Source organism: Amphiura filiformis, chromosome 14 (assembly GCF_039555335.1).
Source record: "Amphiura filiformis chromosome 14, Afil_fr2py, whole genome shotgun sequence".
NCBI lineage: Eukaryota > Metazoa > Echinodermata > Ophiuroidea > Amphilepidida > Amphiuridae > Amphiura > Amphiura filiformis.
The window spans coordinates 55556806-55572975 of NC_092641.1; positions in this window are offsets into that span (position 1 = coordinate 55556806).

Genomic DNA, 16170 nt, shown 5'->3' on the forward strand with positions numbered 1-16170 from the left:
TTAATCAGCGCAGGCGCGCGACAATCAGTCTCTTACACAGAAATATTGGCTCGCTTTCCTTTGTTTTTGTGTGAACTTTAATCTATTCAAGGCGCACTGCACTCTTTACTCGTCGCCGCAGCGCCGCAGCCAAGAATGATGCACCTGTGAAAATGAAATCGAGGGCGCCGTATAAAAATGTTTTGGTTCTCGTCAAGAGGATATGTTAAAAACATGAACAAAACTGTATTATAAAATACTAAAAAAAAGTATTTGACCTGGTTTTTACTTACTAGTAATTTCAATGTTACAATATAATTTCCGGTATCAGAGATGTCACTTTTCCTTCTCATGCCTAAATTCCGTTTTTATTTAAAGTCAAAATGACTTTTAATTATAGGCCTATCTTTTCCAACCAAGCTGGTAAATGAATTTTGCAATGGACAACCCTGAATTATATTGACTTATTTATTTCCCATTGGGAAAAACACTTGTTATGGGGGGGGGGCTAATGCAAAAATAGTGGGGCCTTAAAGGTTTGACCCTCCTAAGGAGGGCCCTGAAAAAAATGACCTGAAAAAAATTTATATGCTTTTCTATGGAGTTGACCCATAATTTTCATGTAAAAAAAAAGGGGGGGCTGATATTTTTGAGTTCTGAAAAGGGGGAACGGTCCCTTATAATTAAATGTTTATTTTGCCAATTCTTATAATCTTTATAACATTTTGCACAAAATGATAAAGACCGATGTAGAATCACAGTTGAAAGGTGAAAAAAGTTATGAAAAAAAAAAATTACATAACACAAAAATTTAGCAATAATATTGACCTACAGCCTGTCTCAAAAAAAATTGTGCGAGTGAAAAGCGCCCTCTTTGGCGATTAGAAAATACCGTTGTGACATGATGCTTACATCAACGTCAAGGGCACAGTCTCAGCTCTCAAATACCGTTTGTTCTGTTCAATTTGCTTATTTTAATCTCGAGATATGTTTAGTTATGAACGAAAGCGTAAAATCACAATTGTGCCACTTTTACTAGGGAATAGGGCTGTAGGCCTACATGTAAATCAATGATAGCTGATGTTGATGCGTCGAATGCACTCCCCCTTCGGGGCTCGTGCATTAGACGCATCAACATCAGCACGCACGCATTATCTAATTTCATTAATTTGTCAAATTTCATGCACTTGTCAAAGTTCATTAAGTGTGTAATATTTGTTTGTCTTTTAACATGTCTTGAATGACAAAAAGAACAGTAGGCCTATTTACCATGGTAACATAATTGACATGCACATGTATTTAATTTTACAGCAGAATGTGAAATATTTGTTTATCGTTTAATTTGTCGTAAGAGGAAAAAGAGAATAATTATACCTTTATCATGATAAAACATTAAAAACAATTTTGTATTGTTGTATAATTGATGCATTCTTTTCATTTCACGAAGCAACGGAACTCTTGATAAACTTGATGCTATCATTTATAAACATATGTACAGCCCTCTTCCCTAGTAAAAGTGGCACAATTGTGATTTTACCCTTTCGTTGTTAAGTAAGCATATCTCGAGATTAAAACAAGCACATTGAACAGACTAAACGGCGTTTGAGAGCTTAGTATGCCCTTGACGTCGATATAAGCATTATGCCACAACGGTATTTTCTGATTGCCACAGAGGGCGCTTTTCACTTGCACAATTTTTTTTAAGACAGGCTGTATTTCCCAACTATAATTAAAATGTTTATTTTGTCAATTCTTATTAAATTAATTAACATAGGCTAGCCCCTAATGTTGCACAAAATAATAAAGACCCACAGTCGAAATGTGTAAAAAGTAGGCCTAATGAGAATGTAAAATAACATAATACGGTATTCTTTCAATATTTAAATTACAGATTGATTGCAGGAAATCATTTTCATTATCCTATTACCTATTTGTGCACGCTCAAAGACTTGAAAAGAGCGATGTATAAATTATTATCTGAATTATTAGTTTCAAATAATGTTTCAAGTCTATTAAAAACACATGCACAAGCGATGGTCAGAATTTAGTCGGCCATGACTGAGTCCCCGGCGCACCAAACCGATGTTGTGACTGCCCAATTGGGTGGATTAAAGCCGCTTAAAAATCGATGTTATGTTGTATTGTGTTGCAAACTTTCATCATTCTATATATTGTCTACGTGTAACACGGGTGATGAAATTCATTTTAAAATCCCCGCCAAGGACGCATCATTTCATATTTTAGGTGGAAAATATCCAACGGGGACCCAGCTATGGCTGCCAATGCGCCAACTGAGATTCGTCTATAGAGAAGGTCCGTCCTTAGTGTCGCAGCATGTATTTATGTCCACGGTATATTGGCAAACCCGCAGCTACCGTACGTAACGGAGAAGATTAAAAGTTACTGCGGAGGATCCTAGAGGTAGTTATATAGGCCTATCCTCTGTAACAATGACATTTTTGGGTAAAAATTGTGGTAAAAATCGCATAAAAGTAGGTTATTCAACCTAAATATTTGATGTCATATTGAAATGTTTCACTTAGGGGCTGTGCAATAATTATGAACCCCCCCCTCAGGCAGCCCCCCCTCGGCCCGCGAAAAAATATTTGCCTCCCCCCCTTGCACATGCCAAATTTTTGGGATCCCAATTTGCAAACCTTAAATGGTCTACTCTATATACATGTTGCGAGCGCAGTGAGCAGGAAAATTTGCATATTTAAGCATTTCCGTACGGTTTTCCTAAGCCTTTTTAGAGCGTTTTCAGTCTGGAGCGTTTTATTTAAAAGGCGCTCCAAGAAACGGTGCCAAAATCACTTGCCCCCGTCTCGGCTTGCCAAAATTGCTTGTCCCCCCCTTTCGGCTTGCCAAAAATTTCTTGCCCCCTCCAATGTTACCCTCCCCCAGGGCTCATAATTATTGCACAGCCCCTTAATCCCATATCAAGAATTATTCAGCGTTTTAAGATCTACATCTGCCAAATTTGGTGCGTTTCCTGTAAAGTTCCTCCAATATATTGCATATTATCAGATTAGCAATTGCCCGATTGTTATGAATGAATAGAATAAATTATCTTCACTCCAATGCAATTCTTGCATTTCAATAACATGATGACCAACTTGCCACTTGCATGCCTTATTGGGAGATATTTGGCTATTTCAGACGCTCGTTTCATCGCCAATATGAAAGAGTTTTGCTTATAGCTTGGCAACATGATCAGTATATTTCAAGCTGGGACATTTTCACGTGCCACTCCCGCCTAGGCGGAAGTGCATACACACCAAACGCAAGTCAATTGAAGCAGGGGCGTAGCCAGCTTTCTTGGTCAGGGGGGGCAAAATAAAATTTTGGGGCACAGACGAAAAAATTGCAGTTGCATCATAAAATACATAGAGACTGTATGTCTTCGAGCTTCCCGAAAATGGTCTTATTGGGATGATGTGCGCGCGTAGCGCGAAAAAAATGGTATTTCACACTATTTTCGCCCATTATCCGGCTAAAAAAGGGCTTTATTGTTACAATTTGTGCGCGTAGCGCGGAAAAATTTTGTATTTTAAACTATTTTGGCCCTGAATTTGCTAGAAAAGGGGCACCTTGCCCTTTTTATTTTTCTATGCCCTCCTGATTTTCTCTCTCATTTTTTTTCAGAGGGGCACTTTTTCTTTCATTTTTTTTTGGGTGGGCACTCTGCCCCACCTGCCCCCCCGCTGGCTACGCTACTGAATTGAAGCCGTAAAACTTATCGCGAATTTACGACCGTAAAATTTAGACACTTCTTTTTGTCTGGCACCAACCCTCTCATTTCACGTTTTCATGTCAGAAATTAACATAACTCACCAAACCGAAAACAGAAATTGTCTTCGTTCAACTTTTCAGTGAGCAAAAAAAGACTAGAATAAAAGGGTTGTGCACACGTACCATATGGGTCGTTTTATCTTTTCAGTTTCGGTTCCTGTTTCAGTTTTCGGTTTCGGATCTCATTGTTATTTTGAAGTGTTAGCAATGACATGGAAATTTTCAAAAAAACATTAAAATGTAAGGTATAACTTATATTATTTGGCTAATTTGAATTTAAAATATATGTAAATAGCGCCCTCAATTTGCACACAAATGTACAGTTTATAGAATTAAAATTACCACAGAAAGCAGAAGAAGATGAATAATTTGATATAAAAACGAAAATCTATGTTAAAAATTGCTACAAAATATATGTGTATACAGTTTATTAGTGTGATAGCTGTTGGTATTATTCAGGTCAACATTTGAATATTATAATATTGTTTTGTCAGAAAAATTAATAAATGATCACATCAAACAACCGCGTGTTGACAACGAGCTGTGAGGAAGTTTATAATCCATGGCAGTATAAACATGATAAACAGTCTTCTGACACCAAGCTCGTGGAATCTCTGGATAGCTAAAGTATAGTCGATCAAATGACTTGGAAAAATCCGTCACAACTAGGGTTCCTGACAGTTCCTCCTTCGTCAGTACCTGAAAAAGGGATTTCAATTAGACAATGAGAAATAGACGACCATTTGATACTACCATATTGGTTGTGGTCAATTGCAATAGAAATATCATTAAGTACCCACTTTGCAACAAACCCCTGACATACTTTTGCCAAAAGGAAAGTCAATGAGATTGGCCTTAGTTTTGAGATTGTAGCAGGGGTTTCCTTTGGAATTGGGGTAATGATGGCATCCTTCTAAACTTGGGGGACAGTTCCATCTTTTAGAGATGAATATTGAATATGCTACTGGGATGCTAAACTCACAGGCAAACTCAATGATCAACCTGTCAGGAAGCGCGTAAGGTCCAGTTGCTTTAAACATTCGGTTTTTTCAGAACATTGCACATATCCCATACCTGGATCTGAGGTGGCAGTAGGCAGGTAGGCAGCGCCTATGTGGGTTGATTGGAGGTGTACTTTGTGAGAGGAGGCAAACTTGTCATTTATAGCCTCTGCAATTATTGCTTTCTCATGATTTTGCTGGATATCAGGGACTGAGATAACTGGCCTTTTCTGAAATGTGTTGGTTATTAGTTGGATTCCCTTATGCATGTTATGCCGGGCTGGTGGATCACTTGGCCTGAGGTTCAGAATGCGATCTCTGTAAAATTTCTTCCCATGATCGATGGTACGCCTAATCTTATTGCGGAGAAAGCGCCAGAGAAACATTTTCTTCTCTGCAAAACTACCTGACGTTTCCTGAATAAGTTCTTAATTTTAGGAGTGATCCAAGGTTTGTCATCGGAATGAAGTTTGATAACCTTAGAGGGGAAGTACATGTCAATTGCCTCCTAAGGACAACTTATGACAAAATGTGCGGCAGTAAGTGATTGACATATTTTCAAGTTTAAGTTCCGAGAAACTGCTCTTATGAACACAACTACGAAGTTGGAAAATGACCTTTCTAACGGAAAGGCATGGCATCATAATCAATTATTACGATGTGTGGACATGCCATATGTCATCATCGTTAGCTTTCGCTTGATGGCGTTGTCTTTGTTTAATCTTTTGACATTTTTAAATACCAAGAGACTTAAAGCCATATTATAACATTTTCAAACAAAATAGATTAGCATTTATTTGCCACAAAATGTTAGCTTTTACTGTCAGATATATCCCCTTTTATTTTTGAGCCGAACAACTACGGCAAAGCAAAGAAAATTGGAATTTACTACCAGCGCACATGTCGCCAATACGTACCACTCCTTCGGTCATGTTGTGGTACGACCCTTTGTTAATGTATATCACCGTCCCGCACGCCGTGTACGTACTGTGTGTTATGAACATCGTGTATGCGTTCGACTAATAATTCCATCGTAATAATAAAGCGCCGAATCCGGCGTTTTATTCAAAATCTCGGATTTTGACAAAACTACAGCACCTAGAGTCTTGATTTTTGCAGGGTATATTGGTTTAATAAAGTACAATTTAATCGTGTAAAAATTAATTTTAAAAATTCAGTGAGGGCGTCTTCCTCAGCAAATGTTATAATATGGCTTTAACTTAAATGTTGAGTTTAAGTCATTTGAGGGCTCGGATAACGACGTTTGAACATAAGTTTTGTGGGACCTGAGATATCCTTCTGATATTAAATTTTTTTGATTTTTTTGAAATTCAACTACAAATTTTATGAAAAATTATAAAAAAAAATTATATTTTTGACATTCAATAGTCCTCGAAGTAAAGTTTATAAATCTGATGATATGTAATTCAAGTGTTTGTAGCTGGGATGAAAAGCCGTCCATCATGTGACAAATATTATTTCAGGTATATATATTTTATTAAACACTCAAATAGCAGCCAAAATGGCTGAATTGCATGGTGAATTACAATCAAATTGATAAAGATATAGGCAAATAATAATAAAATACATAAAAAGAAACTTGAATTATTGCACGATACATACTCAATGAAAATTTTTAAATGAACAGTCAAATAATTAAAGGACAAAAATAATATAGCTGTAGCTCATACTCAACCGTACTCACCTCAACACTATATCTCAAACACACCCCTGCACACACCTCACCACACCACTCCCATACCCATACACACCCACCAACATCCACTGATGCACTCCCACACTTACCATTGCACTTGCACACAAACTCAACCTAATAAAAATATCAATGTGACGGCATAATAAAAAAAAATGATAATATGACAATATGACAGGAGAGGGAATTGCACTTAAGGGCTTGGACTACCAAATCACACCAGCCCCTCCCATCCATCAATTCGCACAAAAATGATGCAAACCAAATCACTAGATGGACAGGAGAACACTAAGCATGATTCAGGAGTTCAACCATGTATGGAGCTGGGCTTTCCTTGAATCTTTTGGTTTTCCACCTGTAACTCTTGACTTTAGGGGGCTTTCTTAGGGTCATTGAGGATGAATAGTCAGTGGCCATGTGGCAGGGAACCATCTGGAGAATTGTTCAGATGCATGTGCTTTGGAGGCAAACTCCTTGCAAATCTGCCGTCTACGGAAGTGTAGAGGCTCAAGACCCAGAGTGGCAAGGGAGTCGGAGTAAGATTTATACTCCTTTCCAAGGAGCAGCTTACATACACGTTTCTGAATTCTCTCCAAACGGTCCTCCTGGCTCTGAGCGAGACATGCATGCCACAAGGGGGATGCATACTCTAACACTGGTCTCATATAACCTTTGTAGACAGAGAGGATTTCACCTGCGTTGAGACCTGCTTCTTTAAGTTTACGTAACATGAACATTTTTCCATTAGCTTTGAAATGCATATTGTCTACCTGGCCTTGTCATTTCAAATCAAACTCCCAGCAACTTGACTTTCTGGACAACCGCTAGAGAGTGTTCAGATATGCGTAGATCAACATCCGGGGGATCGTTTTTACCAAAGTACACACTCATGGCTTGGCATTTACTTGGATTCAACTTAAGTTTGTTTATACTGACAGACCACTCATGGAGAGATTCCAAACACTGCTGTACCTCAGAGACATCATCAATGGCTCTATTTTCACCTATTGTAAAGTCGTCAACATACTTCCAAACCTTCATTCTGTTGTCCTTTTGTATTGACGATATATATACATTTTCTCCCCAAAAAGACCTAACATTTGTAGGTGTTTTGTGGTAAAAATATATATCTTCAATACAAAAGGTAACAATTTTCATATGATGGACGGCTTTTCCTTCCAGCTACATACACGTTATAAAATTTTACTTCGAGGACTGTTAAATATAAAAAATGTAAAAAAATGTCAATTTTTAATAGCTTGCCATCAACTTTGTATTGCATATCGCGAATTTCGAAAACCAAATGTTATCAGAAGGACATTCCTCGTATTCAGAACGCAATTGTGTGTGTCTGACGTGCTCTCAGGCCCACAAAATACTGTCAGTGACACATATAATAATTGAGTCCCTAAGATTTAGAAAAACAAATCAGCTCCATGTTATTTATTTCCACACATTCCTGACAGACGTGATTACGCTGGTAATGCGCAAAATCGTCAGGTAAGTTGATAGATAGGCTATGCCATAGTCGATTTTTGATAAATAAAAATATGTTATACAGGGTGAGTCAAAAAAAGTGCAATAGAGCAAAGAATCGATATTTATGTAAGAACCAAGTTGAACTTTCCCATTATTGAAAGTTTCTATAAATGCCACACTCAATAGTCACCTTCTCTGAAAAAATGAAGTGACTGGCTTCTACCGTTTAATTATTATGAGTCTTTTTGCTCCGATACCCAATTTCATTATTTGTCCACGAAGTACCATGTATTTTGAATGGGAGCACACAATGCACGATAAATGCACCAGCTCTGAAACTGATTTTAACTTAAATAAGGTTGATTTGTGCGTTATTTTTATTACTTTTTTTCTGTTCAAACAAACTTTCTAACATTACTTTAAGTCCTTCATACCTCACTCGACTCCAACTCCCGTTTTTTTAATCCCAATATGTCCAACCTACTGGATATTTTGAAATTCACTCCACTTCAATTTGCGCGCATTTCATTTCGACATTTGAAAAACCCACCTACAAATTTATATGGTTTTGATAGAGAATAAACATCTATAAAATAAAGGGAAAATGAAAATAACAACAAATAATAATGTTTCTTCTCCTTAAACAAGACCAAGGGTAATTAACACTTTGGGTGCTCCATTTCATTTCAATGCCAACGAGGTTAAGAAATGACAGTGGTTCCAAATCTACCTTACACAGAGTGGGCTGACATTCAAATTTTAGATGTCTCATGGACAAACATTAAAATTGGGTATCGCTATAAAATGTGTCATAAAAACAAAACGGTAAATGCTAATTCCTTGTTTTTTTCACACAAGATCACTAATGGATATGTTAATTGTAAAATGGTTTAAAACCTAAAAGGTTCAACTCGGTTCTTAAATAAAAATGGATTCTTTTCTCTATTGCACTTTTTTTTGACTCACCCTGTATAATCATTATAAACGCATTCAGTTGAACTCGATATTATAACTGATATTATTTTATTACATCAAAATACTAGTAAATGGTTATAAAAAAGTTTATATAATCATATTAACAGTAAAGTATATACGTAGGCTTATTGAATGCTACATATCATAATGGCACCTCAATACTGAGCAGTTTTAATTTTAGAATCTACCAGTTTAATAATCGCGAAAGCCTGAGTTAAAAATCGACAATGTACATTGCATTTTTAACAGGACTTTGACCGGGGACTTCGTTCCTAACACACACTGTCAATCATACTTGTTTATCAATCCAATTTAACCGGAAACACAAAGCCTGTACGTACAAGACGCGCTCATGCTCACAAAGCGCCGCATAGTTGTGTACACTGTAGTTATCAATGGTAATGGCACATACCCGGAGGATCTAAACCAATCACAAGCCAGATCCATTTAAAGATGCATTGCATCATGACCAATTTTAGTAGGCCAGAAATCCGACAATCTCATCCACAGACAACCGTGGTAAACTTGTTAACCGCAATCGAAAGTAAGTAGTCCACTTGGGAAACCAACAAACAGAGGGAGTACGGTGACTAAAAAGATCAGATGTGAAAATCTATAAATTGTGCACAAATTAATTAAATCAGAGTTTTAAGAGTATGCACAATGGGCAAGTGGACTACGGAGAAGTCTAATTGATAAAGAGCTCTACGCGTTTAACATGATTAATGATGCGCAAATTAAGCAGGTACCTTGATATTGGAGCTGCGCCCATTAACGCATTTGATTGCTATAAGAAGGATTGATAACCTTACAGCACGGTGTCGTATATATTTCTCTCCTGATTGATTCTTCTTCATAGTTTTGGGAAACCTGATTTGAGACACATAACAATTTGTAATCCTTGAGCTACAATGATTACTTAAGGGGGTATTACACCCCTGGCCAATTTTGTGCCTATTTTTGCATTTTTCTCAAAAACTATAGCGCATTTGGTGACAAGTAAGATATGTATATTATAGGGGCAAGGACAACAACTACTGCACTGAAAATTCAGCAACTTAAGGCAAGTAGTTATTGATTTATAGATCAAATAATGGTTTTCCCTCATTATTTTTTGACTGTAACTCCACAACTGTTGTCTATGCTGAAATAAAATTTCCAGTGCAGTAGTTGTAGTCCTTGCCCCTATAATATACATATCTTATTTGTCACCAATGCCTTATAATTTTTGAGAAAAATGCAAAAATAGGCACAAAATTGGGCAGGGGTGTAATACTCCCTTAACGCTCTTGACATTATACGACATTGCAATGGAATCTCATCTTCGATAGAGAGATCGAAATTAAGGAAGCAATTATGCCTCTTGATACAAATAATTATATCTTCTTCTTCTTCCATTGAGTACATCCCTCCGTAGTGGAGTATAGTCGTACTTGGGTGCAAAAGGTGCTTGGTCACGGGAACAAATTTCAACGAAATGTGCAGATAACTTAAAACATGGTGCAAGTAAAAAGATGACCCTGTGGCAGACTATCGGAGGGTGAGTGGTCCCAGACGGTTCCGGAGAATATCCAGTGACTGAGCTGACACCACAGTGATTGGTAGTGAATTCCAGATACAGATGGCACTTGGGAAGAAACTGTGTTGATAAGACAGGATTCTGCAGTGTTGTTGTTTGAACTGTTGGTTGTGGCCTCTAGTCTGGTCTGATGAAGATGGGAACAAGTATGGTGGAGCAGCAGGAATGGCGGCAAGACCATGTACTATCCTGTACAGCATGATGATTTTGCTGTGGGCCCTACGTTCATAGAGTGTCTGCCATTGTAGACTTTGTAGCATCTGGGTTACGCTGCTCTGTTGGTTGTAGTCGGCCGTCACAAACCTAGCAGCACGCCGTTGGACCATGTCAATCTGGGCAATCAGGTCCTGCGTATGTGGATCCCACACCGTAGATGAATATTCCAGTGTGGGACGAACATATGTCTTGTAGGCCAGTTCCTTGATCTTTGGGGAACATTTCCTCAGATTGCGGCGGAGAAAGCCGAGGGTGCTGTTGCTTTTGTTGCAGATGTTCTGAACATGCGGCTTCCAGCTGAGGTTACGGTGGATAGTGACACCCAGATACTTTGCCTCATCAACAGTTCGGAGTGCAGTCCCATGGATTGAGTACGGGGTTGCACCCAAGATGTTACTTCGCTTGTTGGAGATTCTGAGAACTTCGCATTTATATGTATGAAGACCGGAGCGCAAGAAGACCGTAAGTCCACTTGGCCCCTCAACATGTATACACTAAAATTGCGTATAGTTTCGTATAGTTTGGTAATGTTTTATACATGTTCAGGGGCCAAAACAAATCTTTCACAACCTTTCATGATGTTTTTACCCTGGAACATGTATTAAACATTATAAAACCCTAAGAAACTATACGTAACTTTAGTGTATACATGTTGAGGGGCCAAGTGGACTTACGGTCTTCTTGTGCTCAGGTCTTCATATGTTTGTAGAGCTATGCATGAGTGAAAGTTCGACTAGACTGAACACGACATCTGTGTGTTAAATCACTTGTTTATTTATGATCACCATAGAAATCCAAATTCAGACTTTTGCTTTAACGCTTGACGTTTAAAAATCGCTGCATTTAATCAAAAACCAATCACAAAAAGAAGATTTAGCCTTTTCTATAGTCTTTTTTCAACAAAAGTTACCAACAACCCGCTGTTCAACTTGATAATCATATATAACTCAGTCGCTTTTGCTTCTTATCAGCTTATTGTAGCTGTGGTCAGCTATTTGTCCAGTCCAGCATTATGAATTCAACTTTGTCGTTGGATGATGATCTACAGTGTTCTTTTGATGCGATTATCGACTTACGATTTGCTACTCCCGAGGATATATCAGCGTGGTTTTACACCCAGGCCGATAGGTACATCATATTGGTGTGTTTCACTCTTCTCTTTATATTCGGCGTTATCGGCAATGGCGCATTTCTACTCGTGGTGGCATTTATCGAAGAAATGCGAACAAAAACCAACTTTTACCTCGTAAACCTTGCAGTAGCTGATCTTATCTTCATCCTCGCTGAAGTATATGACATTTTAATCACTCATCTGATTTCTCCAACGGTGAAATCTTCAGCTTATTATACTCCTGTTGGCTGCGGTTTGATGTTCACCACGTTTTTTGCGTTTCATTTTGCGTCTGTTGCATTCATGGTACTTCTAGCATTAGAAAGGTATTTAGCGATATGTAAACCGCTTAAACATCGCATGGTAGTCGCTAAAAGACGTACATTAAGCCTTGTCGTCATGGCGTGGATATTTGGTTTTATTTACTCCGTAGCACTGGTCTCGCCGCACCTTTTTGTCGTCCATAAATCTTGCATCTTTTGGCCCGACGACGAGCAATACGCAAACCTTGCAACTGTTACTATTAACTGCGTCCCAATTCATCCTGCGTATGATACATTTCCATACATAGTGCAGTCGTTTCCGTATATATTTGCGTTGATCGTTTGCATTTATATGTACATCTGTATCATCAAGAATCTTAGTACCAGATCAGAAATAACGGCCAGCGATACGGGCAATTTAGATTTCGAGCAAAAAGCAAGGAGAGTTCGTAACCAGGTAGCGCGTCTTTTGATCACCAACGCTGCTGTCTTTTTCGCGTGTCACCTACCACATTTTATGCTGCGTTTTAACGATGCATTGTTGATATACACACACGATCGTGTTGGTTGGAAGCTATCGCAATCTACGTGGTATATTTTATTCTGGTGTAATCGCGCGTTGGGAACGGCTAACAGCGTTGTCAATCCGGTGATATATTTAGCGACGAATTCCCGTTATCGTCAGGCATTTTGGAAAGTCTTCACCTGCCGATGAAAGCAGGAAACACCGAAGTATCGAAACACCGAAGTTTCTTCAGCGGCAACTAAGTCCGTTTCAACTTTGTAAAGTGATTTTGTTTCGTGTATAGCGAAATTGTATAATATTACATGTTAAAGTTGTAAGAAATCTAACGTAAAACTTATCAGGTATGCATGGGATGTAATCAAAACTCGAACGGGGTTGACCGCCGGTTCCGTCCGGTTGCCATTGTTTAGATCACTAGGAACCTCGGAACCGCCGGTCGAGTTTTGATTTCATCCCTTAGTTGAACACATAACACACGTTCTTGGTATCTGTTGAGAATATCTTGTCACTCGGCGTGTAACAATGCTAAAAAAGAACGCACAAAACTTTAAAACTTAAATTAGTACTACCATTTGTAATATAATTGTAAAATTTAAAAAAAGTCATGTAACATTAAGGGATCTAAAATGAGCGTTTATTGCGTTTCGACAGTATTTTTTGTGGCACATGAGAGCACCTCAGACCTATCGAATTGTATTCTGAATACGAAGCATGTCTTTCTGATATCAAATAATTTACATTTTTGAAAATCACAATATAATACAAATTTTATGACAAATTATAAAAATTTGATATTTTTCGAATTTTTGATATATAACAGTCCTCGAAGTAAATTATATAAATCTAATGATATGAGGAAAAGCCGACGGTCAATTGAAAATTTTGACCTTTCATATTGAAGATATGGATTTTTGTTCCAAAAAGACCTAATTTTTTTGGGTGTTTTGGGAAAAAAATCCATATCTTCAATACGAAAGGTCAACATTTTCAATTGATCGTCGGCTTTTCAACTCACCTACATACACTTTAAGTATAAATCATTAGATTTATAAAGTTTACTTCAAGTACTGTTAAATATCAAAAATATCAATTTTAATGATTTGCCATAAAATGTGTATTAAATTGCGAATTTCAAAATTCAAAATTATTTGATATCAGAATGACATTCTTCGTATTCAGAATGCAATTCGATATGTCTGATGTGCTCTAATGTCCCAAAATAAATACTGTCCAAACGTTCATACCCCAGCCCTTAAGTTTTGTAAAAAAATCCTCTAATCTGTGTTTCCTCCTTATTGCTGTACTTTGATAACTGGTATTTGTAAGAGTACACAAAATTGTTTAAATCATATTGATATGATTGCCAAGACAACGTCTCCGTAATTCATATGAAGCGATATATGTATCTAAAATTATGATGGCCAAACAGTTTTTAATAAGTATTATACAATACAAAGGGCTATTTCATTTAAAATCCACACTAACCCTGTAAGGTATTGGAAACATCTTTCGCAGGGCGAGTCAAATGGAATGAACACATTAGCAGCTCTATTTGAAACTCGCTCTCCTTCAGGGAAAGATTCAGGTTGTATCTTTCTGAAATTCAAATGGAGCCACGGTTGTTTGATGTGACCATTTATTAGTTTTTCAAACAAAATATCATGTACTACCTAATTTAAGGCTTGAACAGCTAAAGGCGGTATCATGCTAATGTATACAGATGCTTTTGAGTCATTTTCAACTTTAATTTCCCGTTATTTACAACATTATTCATTTTCAAAGCGGTTTGTAAAGCTTTTGTGGATATAAAATGTATCTATTTATGACAAGATTGGTGGCGCTATTTAGTTACTGCAAATTACAATTTCAAGCTTTTAATACAAATAATTCCTATTGTTTTTGGATGAAATATGTTTATAACATTTCTTTGTTACTTCTTTCACCTATTCCATCTGTTTTAATGGCAGTATTGATTACCTTTTACCCCTTGCAAATTACGAAATATGATTTAGGATAAATAGCGCCACCTATAGTTTGAATTTGCTTAATAATGAAGCCAATTCTATATACATTATGTGCTCATTCCATTTGAAATTCATACTCACCCTGTGGTAGATATTTTCAAAATCTTCCACAAGGTTAGTGTGGATTTTAAATGGAATAACTCAATTTGGGAAAAGCACTTACACTACAATAACTGAAAGTTATTTTATTAGATTTTATTAGTTTGCATTTTAAGTTGGATTAATGAATGTTCTGTACATATTTTTTTTGTGTTCTGATTAAATTATCAAACATTACACACAAATTTATTTTTAGCGTTCATTACTTCATATCAAATGTAGAGCACATTTTGAAAGCTTGGCAGCTTGTAATGAGCAGGTGGTGGCCGCATTGCATTCTCTAAATTCAGTAAATTTTCATCGTCAACCGTGTAATTGAATGGGATTATTTTGAAATTTTAAAACGCTTGAAATATCACAAACAAATAGGCCTTTGTTGATAAATAATATAAATACAAGCTAAAACCGTTGGGGTTCGATAATGAACCCCACAAAACTAACCGAGTATATGGAAAATGCCATACGGCCGGGCGGTTTCACAAGTTGCCGGCTCGATCATGTCATCCGCCGCCTGGTAATGAGAGCACAAATGCCCTGTAACAAACACTTTTGAATAATTCTTGCCACAGTAGCCAGTTTCTATGAATGGGACACTTCACTGATCATGATCCACAGCCACTACCCCACAGGAAGTTGGTAGAGACTGATCTTGACCAGTTGGACCGACTACATAATATAAGGATCACCAAATTTGTACTGGCCGCGAATCGTCCATTAGATGGCGTCGTGTTTGCTCCACAGTTTGTAGACAAAATTTTGAAAAGGAAGGTCCAATTAGAGCCATTTTGGTGCACCATTTTTACACTGATACAGCTTTAAAAATGTGTACGGTTGTCCAAACCAGAAGCTAAAACGTCCACTTTTTTTTATTTATAACACAAAACATTCAAAAAGACACTGTAGCCGACTTGGCCCTAAAATAATCCTAGTATACCACGATCAACCTGGGTTTGAGGCTTTAATAGGCAGGTGCAGCATGTCCAGAGGAGCTTGGGAATTCTAAAAAGAAGAAAGATTTTGAAGGCGATTTTGACAAATTGTGTTCAAGACGCCTCTTCTCCGTTTTTTCATGCTTTTGCTCTAAGCCCCCCCCCCCTCTCCCTTTCAAACCCTTGATCTGCCCTTGATTATGACTGTGTATAGCTTGGGTAAAGCGAAGAAGCTTAAAGAAAAGGAGTGCAAAAGGGAGTCAAGAGAAACACATTTGGGGAAGACGTAAGGGTTGACTAAGTATCGTTGGTCAAGGCAGCCAAAAAGATGGATTTTCATTGTCTAAATCAATATATTAATAAAAAATAACACATTGATGTTTTGCCGAAGTTCAGTCACAATTCATATACTTTGAAAACTTGTTTGATTTATTGTTGTTATTGAGTTGTGTACATTTTACAAAGGTGACGTGGTTTCAGCCC